This window comes from Manis pentadactyla, chromosome 1 (genome assembly GCF_030020395.1).
Source record: "Manis pentadactyla isolate mManPen7 chromosome 1, mManPen7.hap1, whole genome shotgun sequence".
Taxonomy (NCBI): domain Eukaryota; kingdom Metazoa; phylum Chordata; class Mammalia; order Pholidota; family Manidae; genus Manis; species Manis pentadactyla.
This window is the reverse complement of record NC_080019.1, coordinates 123,963,937-123,976,357: the sequence shown is the minus strand read 5'-3', so window position 1 is coordinate 123,976,357 and position 12,421 is coordinate 123,963,937. Positions and strand designations below refer to the sequence as shown.

General features: G+C 41.6%; 1 long non-coding RNA gene across 1 annotated transcript; it reads right to left on the bottom strand.

Moving 5' to 3' along the window:
* Positions 1-475: 475 nt before the first annotated feature.
* On the bottom strand, positions 476-12,401 carry LOC118907057 (uncharacterized). The gene is made up of 3 exons (XR_005022679.2): positions 12,229-12,401; positions 10,347-10,517; positions 476-1,496 (listed from the first exon to the last, which is right to left on the bottom strand). It is a non-coding gene; the product is annotated as an uncharacterized LOC118907057 (long non-coding RNA).
* Between the last annotated feature and the right edge of the window lie 20 nt (positions 12,402-12,421).

Genomic DNA, 12,421 nt, shown 5'->3' with positions numbered 1-12,421 from the left:
GGAGGATGCTATGAAAATGTACAAAATTGAGGCTGACATCTGTGGCATTTGGCCTCAGGGTATTTTGTCAACAAAGTGTGCTGTGCATTGGAAACTGTCTAAATGGGTCATTTTTGGATTACTAATATGAAATTCTCCACCTTGGCAGGCTTAGAAGCCAAAGTTGTTGACATTTCATTTGTCAAGTCTCCGATCATACTACATCTCTACAAGCATCTACTTAAAAGTGATTGACTATGTTACCTTCCATCCTAACATCCTTTTTATTTCTTTCTTACCACTTTTCACAATCTGCATTTTGCTTACTTATTTGCTTATGTATTTATTGTCCAACTCTCCCACTAGAATGTAAGCTTTCTGAAGACAGAACCCTGCTTGTTTTGGCATACTCGAATGGCTTCAGAGCTTAAGACAGGGCCCAAAGATAGTAGACTCAATAAATTTTTATTGAATGAATGAGTGAATGTGTGGACAAATGAATGAATGCATGCAGAAACTGAATAAATGCCCCACGACTCAGAAGGAATCAGTCATGGAAGCAAAAACAGAACCCAAATACATTCCCTATATTTATGTGCTTCAACATACTCATATTCACACTCAACACATTCAGGTAAGATTGTTCCCCAGTTTGCTATTTCTACTGCTTCCACAATTTATCACTGGAATATTATCCCCCTCATATGCACATTCATTTTCCAAGTGGAGAAAATGAAGCCCAGCAGTGTAGAATGACTTGAACAAAACTATGTGGCTAGTTATAGTTATGACTTGAACTTGGACCCTAATTTCTATTAGAGAAGTAATTTACTTGCAAGACAATTTGACAGTTTTGCCTCAATTTGTTCCTTGCCTCCACAAATAAAACAACAAAACACCTTCTATGAGAAAAGTGTATCATAGTTGTTTATATCATGGAGCCATGGCACAAAGTCAGTTTAACATTTGGCAAGCCTATAACTGTGACATAGGGTGCTATAATCAGGGGTAATTATCAAGGAGGCAACTTTGGTGAGGCTTGATGATACTCTGTTATTAGAGATGAGTGAGAGGAGGACTCCACAGTACTGCCAGGTACATGAGATGACCAACACGGAAGTCTTGGACTCAGACTCCAGTTATTTTTAGCATTAGGAATGTTGATCCATAAGGTGAAGGGGGAACTCTACCAGGAAGCAAAGGACCGACTGATTTCATGAGACCATCCCAGACATCTGAGGCCATTTGGACAGGGAGCATGAAGAAAAGCAGCTTTTAATACCCACTTTCCCTCTTCAAGTGAGACTATGCTGCCTTCTTTTGATTTGAGGGGCAAATGCTGATTGTATATACTTAGTACACCAATTGAGAAACATTACTATTTTCATAGTAATTCTGAATGTTTTATCCATGACAAGTTCTCATTTTCCCTTTGCATGTTATAGGAAGTGTACCCCAGCTCATTCATTCACCCTTTCTTCCTTCTTTCTCCTTGAAAATGTCACGCATTCTGAAACCTGTTTTGAATTAAAACAGGAAAGTATCACTGTCTGTCATTGAAAGGAGAAAGAAGTTTTCATTTCAAACAAATACAAGCCCTGAGGTGACATGTCTTCTCATAAGTAAGTTCACTGCCAACTGACGCAAAAGAATTACCCACAGTAAGGGGAGACTCTATGAAGATGAGTGATTTACCAAAGAACAGCCTATTTTTAAGCATCTTTTTTGGTCTCAAATAAACCTCATTATTAACTGATATTATCTATCAATTATGTCTAGTATTGTAGCAACCACTCCTACCACTATCTTAAAGAAAGGCATCCCCCTTTAAAGTCACAAAGAGCAACCAATGGTGGCTTCCCAAAAAATGTTTTTAAAACAGAACAAGTACTGTTAAACACAAAACTGAAAAGAAAAATCACAGAGCAAAGCAATTTACAATGAAGAATAATTATTATTTTTAAAAAATAAAACTACTCAGGCAGTCGAGCAACTTTCTAAAAACAGAATCCACAGAACATTCCAGAAAACATCACATTAATCCACCAAATTCAATACAGTCAAGAAATAATATGGTGGTTTTCTGCCTGAGGGACAAGGATTGGTAACCTGTGCAATGTTTTCAGTTATCTGCTCTAAGGACTGGTTTGACTCATTTGAATTATGCCTACAAACCCCAATCACTCACATATTAGCTTTGGCAGGAAGGCAGCTCTTCTTATTCTTAGAGTTACTGCCTCCAAAGATAAATCCAATGTGTCAACTCTAAATGATTGACCTAAATCATTTCCTTGACTCATAGCTATTGTTTGGCCAGCTTGTCTCTCCCATTAGATGGTGAGGGCCTTAAGAGTGGGAACTCTGTCCTATTCATTTTTGCACCCCCAACTTCTAGTAAAGAGAAATTAAGTTAACACAAGATTGGGTGTAGAGTCTGGTTCAAAAGACAATCCCTTTTGAGCACTTTTTTCTTTTATCTGTTCTATTCTTTGTTCCTAACTTTTTGGCATTTTAAAGACTTTAAAAAATAATTTGACAAAAAACACTTCAGACTTTGTATTTCAGACTAGATCATAATAGATTTGCAATATTTTATGAAAGATGGTATTGTTATTTCCTTTGTGGCTATTTTTCTTTTATTTACTATGAGTCTAGATCTCAAAACCACTAAATAATATACTGGATTCTGAAATGCTAATTATGAGTGCTAACTTTTTAGTTAATTTTTATGCTAATTATAAATGCTAACTTTTACCAAACACAATAGGTGGCTGAAAGCAAGTTTTTCAAACATTTACAATTGGGATCCACTCACAGACAATAGTCTTCAGAGTCTCCACATATTCTCAATTTCTCATCCACACAAATGCTTCCAGCTGACTGTTAATTGCTCCATCCCTAACTCATTCAGGCATTGCTCCTCAGCTTCCATCATGGGTAACTGCAAGCACTACCCCTTCAAAGGGGGGTGCCTTAGAATCAACATCTAATGTCTGTGGAAATCCAGCAATTCCATCAAGGAAAAGCAAAATAAAAAGTGCCCAAAATTAGGCCAAAAAAAGCATGCGATACTGTGGATAAAATGAGAGTTCCTGTGGCCAGGATTCTCACCTGGCCCTGGTTGACTAGCTCACTGCACACCTGTGGGCAATACATGGCTGCTGACTCTGTATAAAGAGCTCCGCTCAGTGCTCTGTGTGCGACATGGTAGTACGGCTGTGAGGCTGCAGGAGAGCAGAGCAGAGGCTGGAGTGGTGGCAGCACTGAGGACAGAGGCCCAGATGACAGCTGTGTGGGATGACTGTGCGGACAGAGAGGCCCAGAGGCAGAGACCGGCTTGCTGCATGCAGACTTACTCTGAGTGAATAGGATTTATTGACTGATTTCCCACCTGGAAATAAAGTTGGGTACACCCCTTTCACCTCAAGAATGTTTTGCTGTCAATTTCTTTGGTCACATTGAATCCATAGCAATCTTGCCCGGGGCTGAAACCCACTGGCAAGACAGATACCCCCGCAGATACCCAAAAGGCTGTATTTTAGGTACATGATTCTAGAACTGACCTACTACCTTCTTGAGTTGCTCACAGTCTAGAAGGAAGGGTAAGCAAGAAAATCAACCATTACAATGAAGGACTCAGAGACCACATTGGATCAGGAGGCTATAATCAGGGCTAGAATGAGGCATTCTGGGAGCACAGAGCAGGGTTACCTGACCCTGGCCTGGAAGAGTCAGGGAAGGTTTCCCTCATAAGCAAATCCTGAGCTGTATTTGGAAGAACAAGCTAAAGGACGCCAGAAATAGAATGATGACTAGGTGGCATCCTAGGCAGAAGAAAAACTGTCACACAATAAAACTCAGATAATTCAGTAGTATTGGGATCCAGGGTCTGGAGAGAAACAGTGGAATATCCTAAAGTAGATAGGTGACCAAGGGTCAGATCACCCACAGCCTTGCAAACCAAGACAAGGAGTTCAGATTTCAACCTGAAGGTGAAGGGGAGTGGCTGAAGGATTTAAATGTAGGAAGCAATTTAACTTGCATTTTAAAAATAAACTCCAAACACCAACTTATTAATTCACAGTGAAAAAATTTCTTTAAAGAGTAGATCAGAGGCTGTAGTCCTCTGGAAAGCAAGTGCTCTCCCTTCAGGTTGGCTGAAGCATCAGGCTAAGGCAACTTCCTTCATTATACCATGTGTCTCCACCCACCACTGCCCGCACACCTGCCCCCTGGCCAGGGCACCAGCCTGAGCTGACACTATGGAATGATGGCTCTGGCAGCCAAGGAGGATGGGAAAGGGATGCATGAGCACGAAAGTGGGGGACCAGTGAAGGAGCTGTTGCACTGTTTGTGACAATGAAGGCCTGAACTAAGGGAAGGGGGATGAAAAGCAGAAGGCAGATGTAGGAGGTTTTAGGAGGCAGAATCAGGTGAATTGGGTATCACTCTGATTTTGGAAGTGATGGGGAAGTAGCAGCCAAGACAACTAGTTGCCAGAAGCCAAAATGGGAGAAAGAAGTAAAGGTATGTTTGTGTGAGAAGATGATTAGACTCATGACTCAGCTCCTGCCACATTTCAGGATTTTTCTCTTGCCTCTACTGAAGATAGATCCTTTTTACCTGCCAGGCTGAATCACTTACAGTTTCTCAAACTTGCAGTTCCCATGCTCTCAGGCCTCAGTCCATTTGTAGACATTGCTCCAGATGGCATGATACTCTGCTCTACCTGGATGAGTCCAAATTACTAGCTCACCAATTCTGTCCAGCTAGCCTTTTCTGGCCCTTCCCTTGCTCTCCTTCCTATCCAACTGTTACAGGTTGAAATGTGTCCTCCACCAAAAGGTAAGTTGAAGTCTTAACCCTTGGTACTTGTGAATATGACTTTATTTGAGAATAGGGTCTTTGCATATTTATCCAAGTTAAGATGAGGTCTTAGGATGGACCCTAATCCAAAATGACTGGTGGCCTAAGAAGAAGGAAATGCCATGTGAACCAGAAACACGCAGGGAGACACATGACAAAGGCCAGAACTGGAGTGGTGCAGCTGCAAGCCAAGGAACGCCAAAGAGCGCCAAGGAATGCTGGCTGCCAGCGGAAGCCAGGAAGAGACAAGTCCACTCAGGCATTTACCAAGTAGTCCGGTACTTCTTTCTTTTCTATTGCTTCATTAAACAATGAACTTCCTTTTAAGGACAGGAATCATGTCTTACACATCTTTGCACACACAACAGACTGTTTGGCAAAGTGAATGCTTAATAAATATTTCTTAGTGAGAAAAAGTGAACCAAAGTTCTTGATGAAATGTAGAGATAGGAGCTTTCCAAAGAAAAGGGAATGAAAGAAGCAGACAGGGATACACAGTAGCTGTCATGAGCTCAAGAAGGAGTTTTTGCCTTTGCATAAAGGTGGGGGTGGGGCGTTGGGGGAATGATAATGAGGGAAGTAGCCTGAGAGTAGTCAAGGAGAAAGCCCCCACCCCTGCCCAGACGTGGGCCCCATGGCCTACAGTGAATAGGCAGCCACGATTTCTAAGAGCTGCATGGGAGAGAACAACTAGAATTCTGTTAAGGTAAAGATTGCAGGCAACATTCTGGGAAGTCATCTGGGGTCTCAGAAGGGCAATACTCAGTGGGTTTGTACCAGCACAATAGTACCAGTTGAGAAGCATCCTCTCTCTGAACCTCCAGGGTTCCCCATCACTTCACCACCTCTGGGTCCCGCAGTAAGCCCAGCAGCTAAAGGGGTAACATTTGGTACTGCAGAAACCTCCATGCATTATACAAACCCACACCTGCATGATGGTCATTTTCCTTTCTGCTTGCTTGAGGCCAGCTCACACCATTTTGGTTATCAAATACTCTGATGATTGCCCAAAGTATAAGCAGTTTGTTTGTGAGGAAAGGAGCCTGGACTGCCCAGCAGACAGGGCTAAGGAGAAGAAGCACTAAGATGCCAGAAGATGACAGGGGAGAAAGAGGCTGCACAGCCAGGAAGCTCAAGGTTACAGGGTTGGGAGGCCTTGTGAGCATAGCTGGCTTTGGACTTGAAAGGGCTTGTCCGCCATGCTGTTTGAACTCCCTGAAAGCTGGCTGAGCTGAGAGAGAAATGCTGCTGGCCTAGTTGGCTCCTGAGAGCAGCTGTCCCAGGAGGGAAGGACTTGGCCAGGTCCCAGATCCCAGAAAGACTGAAAGCGGAGCTCAATGCCTGTGATGGGGAAGGAAAAGACATCTGTGCTAAATTCTGCTTAGAGGTATGTTAGCAATGACTTGACTCCATTATATTCTAGTCCTTCAAGGAATATAATCTTATATTTAATAAATATGCTAACTTGATTAACCAGAAAATTTTATTCCTGCCCACTCCATATAAATTTTCTTTATTTCTATGTTCCTCTGTGGAGGGAGAGGAGACAAGAAACAAAAGCAATTAATATTTTTATGCATTTCTCTTTGATGCTAAAAAAGTCAGAGGCAATTTATCCTGCAGCGTTAATTCACATTTGGGAGGATCTAGCAAGATCAAAGTGAGTTTCAGCTATGGTCACCCAAACAGCTCCACAGTTCTGCACTGCAGCCATTTCTAGTACAAAATCAAATATGCTTCTAGACTCTTTTCTGAAATGAGGTAAATGTAATGTCTTTGACAAACAAAGCTGAGCAGTGTATTTAAGAATGTCTGACTGACGAAAATTAGGCTTGGGGTGGATTAATGATTGTGCATTGAGTATTGACCCCCCTATACAGAAATTTATTGTTGTTAACAACTATTTGATCAATAAATATGAGAGATGCCCTCACAAAATATATATATATACATATATATATATATATATATAAACAGACTTCCAATTGTAAAATAAATAAGTAACCGGGATGTAATGTATAGCATAAGGAATATCGTCAAAATATTGTAACAACTTCTTGGTATGGTGATAGCTGGTACCTAGAATTATCATGTATATAAATGTTGAATCACTGTGTTGTACACCTGAAACTAATGTAATGTAATACTGTGTGTCAACTACCCTTCAATTAAAAAAAAAAAAAAAAGAATGTCTGAATATTAGGGTTATGATAGACCTTTATAAAAGTGAGACAAAATTAATGTCGACTAAAGGCCTATCTTGGACAGAGCTGTATTCCTGAGTAGGTAAACCACTATACAGAAGAACATTCTAGTTAGTTACCTATAAAGCAAAAGTATGGGTGACACAGTTAGAAGAAAAAAAAATTCTAGGGCCAAAGTTAGTTTTCACTTTGGCTTCATTTTTTAACTCAATTCACTCAAGACACTGGCTAGAAAACACCACATATGAGAAACAGTGAGACGCAAATTCTTTTGTGTCCTAGAATGTTCTTGATAAGAGATAAAAAGGGATTGGAAACTTTCACCATTTCCTGCTCTATGTTTCACAGAGAAGCATGTTTGCACAGAAACCACCAGCCCACGTGACCCATGTCACTGGTTTCCCAAGCATGAGTTCTCTCTATAGCCTCCCTTACCTTGAGCTCTCCTGACTTCCAGGCCATGGGAGAGGAGACAACTAAAACATGAGTTGCTCTTGTGAGAGCTTTATGCTTCCTGTTGAGGGTTTCCCCTGCCCCCTACCTTAGCCACAGAACAACACAGTGTCTGGAATCCTATGCAGAGCACATGCTACTTAATAAGAACACCTGAGTGACACAACTAGCAAGACACACTTTCATGAAAACAGCAACATTGTTCTCACGGAGCACACAAAGCTCAGAGGGACCTCATTAAAACTGTGTGTGTGTGTGTGTGTGAGTGTGTGTGTGTGTGTGCGCCTAACAACAAAGAATTTTTTAGAAAGGGTTCTGAACCTAACATGAAAACAAAGACAATACCTACTATAGTTCAATTTAAGAAACCAAGCAAGAGGCAGCATCTAGCAAAGGGCCCAATGTATAAGCTTCAATAAAGATTTTTGACTGACTGTTGGCAGCACAACATCCTGCTTTAATGCCTTCTCTTTCTTACTCAGTAGATGTCCTTATTTCTGTTATTTCCTTTCCAACATTATAGCTATTAATATCTCCTTTTGCCATGTATAGTAAGAGCGATAATCAGATCGCTTTCCAAGAAATTGATGTTTTTAAGAGCACTAATATGAGGGCAAGGGGGATTCAGAAGTGTAGTCACTGATTCGACCAACACTTATCAAGGGCTTCTTAGAGGCGGACACCGCATTCATTGGGTTATGCTATAGGGACAAAAGAAGTGCGCCTGCTCCCAAAGGGCTGTGGGGTAAAGACAGACACTGAGCAAACTGTGATACTGTGAGATAAAGGGATGCAAACAGTTCCTCCAGATCTCAAGGCAGACTAATTCTGCCCAAGAGGTGTGGGGAAAGAGGTGACCTTTGAACTAGAGTAATTCCAGGGCAAGAACGGGAAGTGGCATTTCCAGACAGATTAACAAAGGCATGAAAAAGTGAAGGAACGAGGGGTGCTCTGGCACACTGAGCAGACTAGTATGGCTAATGTGAAGGACAGATGGAGAAAGGAAGTGGATGTAAAAATACAAGGAGCCTAGAGGAAGAGATGGGGCCAGACTGCATGCAAAGGTCTGAGGAGTTTGGACTTTATCCTATGCAATGAGGAGTCACTGAAGACTGAGCTCAAGTTCACAGAAGTGGGGAAATGCCTAATTGTTTGCCCTGTGCCTAACACTACTTCTGGCAAAGTGGGGCTTAATTTATAAATTAAGGATTTAATTAAATAAAGGAGGTTAATAAAACCTCCAATTTTTTTTTAGAATGAAAGCAATATGATGGCAAATGGATGGTAAAGAAAATGGAGCTTGGTTCTTAACCCAATCTGAAGACTGTTACAACAGTCAAATAAAAATGTAATATTATTATTTTTATTTATTACATATTTGAGAGTTCAAAGCAGAACAAATGCAAGTGAGCACAAGCACAGTTATTAAAATAAAAAGTCTACCTATTGTAAACAATAACTATATAGTCTTCTTCAAAATATATTTTGTTTTTTCCACAGGGTGGTTATACTAATATCACATGTATTCTGAACCAAAGTCCATACTCTTTATTCCATTATGAGTTCATAGAATAGTAGAAATGCAATAGAATCCGGCAAAATTAACACAATGAAATTACAATATGTGGCATTTCTTGCTTGTTCCTTGCACTAATTTACAAACCATACCAGTTGACACTTATGGAAAATTTACAGTCACAAAAAAACTGTGATTTCTAGCAGGCACAAGATAAGTTTGTAGCTCAGCCAAGAAAATAATCCACATTTCCTACTTCCATTCCAAGGCTCCTCAAACCACCTATCTTGCGTCCTTTTCTCTTTCTGTTTTTTGCCTGACAGGTTTTGAAAAAAGTAAGTGCTTCTCTAAACTCCTCGAATTTAACTAGTTATTAAAGGGTCAAGAAACATTTAGGAAATAATGAAAACTTTTATACACAACAGGTCTTCTCGGAAAAGTATTTTGGCAACTTGGAGGCTTTTGTGGTAAGGCTAGGGAAGGTTTTTGTGGTAAAGCTATCATTTTGGTAGATAGCTTTGAAGAGAAGAGAAACAGTAGAGTTGCAAATCAGAGCAATGTTTGAAGTAGAAAATTATCTTTGTCCTTGGCTCACTCTCCCAATACTTGATGTATTTTATTTAAATAATCTGGCCCTTGCCACCATGAATTTCTACTGTGTACTACAAAATCTGTGATTGTCTTATCCTGTGGAGGGACTACTTGAAAAGGAAAAGAACAACGTGTTATTTGGAAGTGAGCAGAGAGCTGCTACTGACTCAGTGGTCATTAAGTCACAACCTTTGGGCATTTTTCCAAAGGTTGGGAGGCAGGCTCTACTATTTCTCTGCTCAGTGAACTTAAAGCCCTTCCTAGGTTTGGAATTCTGTTCTTGGGGAGAAACTGAGTGGTTGTTACCTCAGGATCCTGCTCCAACAGGCAGAAAGCTAACTGGCTCAGTTACTTATTTATTTTTTAAATATTAAGAAAGCCCTCATCATTAGCATTCACTTTCAGTGGGATTGGGAGTGGGAGAGATAACACAAGAGGCAAAAGTTTGAATTTTGATGAGCGAAACATTTTAAGATTCTTAGAGAACACCTCATCACTTCCTGTCCCAATGTTTTTTATTTTATTAACTATAATAAAACACATTATGTCATACTGTAGTAGCTCTTTTCATTAGAGGGTCTCAAAGCAAGGCAGTGCTTAATTAAGGTCCCAGTCATGGTTAAATTCAAGGAGGTGGCTGTCGAGCATAAGCAGGAACAAAGCCAATCTGCCCAATAATTTGGAACGTGAAGGGAAGTTTTGTGTATTCCCTTGCAAAGCCTGTTACCATCACTCACCTGGGCTCCTGCTGATTTCAGGAGAGGCAACGCAGATGTTGGAATTTGTGGTGGAAAGCACTCAGGAAGGGAGCTGGCCATCCTGCTTCCCCTTCCGTGAGACCCCTCTCTACCCCAGGGGTTGGGCAGGGCTGTCAGGGTGTGATGTCCGCCTCAAAGAGCAGTGCCAGCCTGGAAGGGAGGAGGACAGCAGTGGACCTGTGGCTAGGAGCCAAGGTGGGACCAGGAGAGGGAGGTGCTGATGGTGGCTGTGGAGGCCACTGCCTGGGGCAATCTCCGGGGAACACATGCGACTCTGCCTGCCAGAGTTGTTGCCCTTCTGTCCTTCCTGCTCACTTCCTCTACATTTTCTCCACTCAGAGGCCATTGCTTTTTTGAGGCCCTGTTCCATGCCAGGAACTGATCTAGAGACTGAGGGGCAGGCAATAAATACAGAATTGATTTCAGGAATGCTGAAGTCATTTCTGAGGAGCAGAGTTCTAAGACAAAAGCTGAGTGTTGCTCCTCAAGGCACAGATCGCTGCTATCTGGGTAAAATAGGGTACAGCCCTTGCTCCCTATCCACATTCTTTCATCCCACCCCCTGTCTCACCAGTGGACAGATGTTGCTGGGAACTGGTATCATCTTAACCTAAGCAAGAACTTTCTGAGTCGGAGTTGTCCAAAGACAAAATGAGCTGGGGGCAAGCCCCTGGCCACTGTGGTTACCGAAGAGGCTGGATAGTTAACTGGTGGGATTACTAGGTCCCATTCAGACCTAGTAATGTGTGAATCCAGAGAGGTAACTGTAGGTAACAGTTCTGGGTGGACTAGTCTGCTCTGATCTGGCTTTCCTGAGGTTGAGGAGGAGGCCTGATCAGATCATATGCCAGTATGACATCTTACTAATTTAACTAATTAGATCTGCAATGACCCCATTTCCAAATAAGGTTACACTCTGAAGTTCTGGGAGTTAGAATTTCAACATACCTTCTTTTTAGGGGGATACAAAACAATCCATAAAAGGAAATGACTTGTTTTATCTCTGAGACCTCCACTTTTCCTATCTGTACAACGCCTGGTGCTGGCACCACAGAGATTGAGGCTGGGTGGCTGGAGTGGACACCACTCCCTCTGCTGGTCCTAGCTTGCATTTAGATTACACCATAGCTCTGAGATTGTTCCCAGGGCTCCAAAACTTCTGCCCTTTCCTGTACTCCATAGAATCCACTTTTCGTTATAACATCCACTGCACCCCCAACCTGAAACCCACATATTCTGACACTGGGAGAGCCTCAAATTCTCTCCAAGATCTTTCATTCACACCCAGACACAGAACAACTTGCAGAACGGAGTGTGTGTGAAGGATGTGAGTTTTGTCTTTCTCCTTTGGGACTCCTCACAAAGAACAAGATAGCCCCAAGGCTTCTGGCCTATTTCACCCACTGTTGGACAACTGGGTACCTTAAGTGAATTTCCTAAATTTTGAGGGGAGACATATTATATAACACAACTCTAGGAACTTCTGCTAGCATACCTTCCATGGGACTACCAACACAGGGAAAATGTGGTGAAATGGGGAAACACCAGAGTCAAAGTCAAAGTCAAAAGTCCCAAGTTTCATACGAGCTATGGATGAGTTGGGCGACACTATGGATGGGTGGTCGGGTCACTTCCCCTCCCAGCTTCTCCAATGGTAAAAATAAGTTCAACTCTTTAAATGATATTCTATGATTTCATAAGTCAATAGTCCATGATTTCACAATAGGTCTCTAAGGTCCACTGTAATACTGACATTCCATGATTTTACAGTAGCTAAATTTTTTATGCGGGTTAAATAGAAGTAAAGAGGGGATAGATATCATTTCTCTTAAAGTTAGCTAACATTTTTGGGGAATGTTACCTTCGAGCTTCAGTTTTCCGATCTATGTTATAGAGAATAACAATATGGATCTCGTAAGTTAGTGTGAACAAGGGTACTTGTCGATTTATAACTCTACAGAGGCAAGTCAGGAACCTCTCCAAACGTTCTCTGAAATGCTGCGGAGTTACTTGAACCAAGCCCCCGGCGTCCGAGCTCGGCCAGGAGGAAGCCA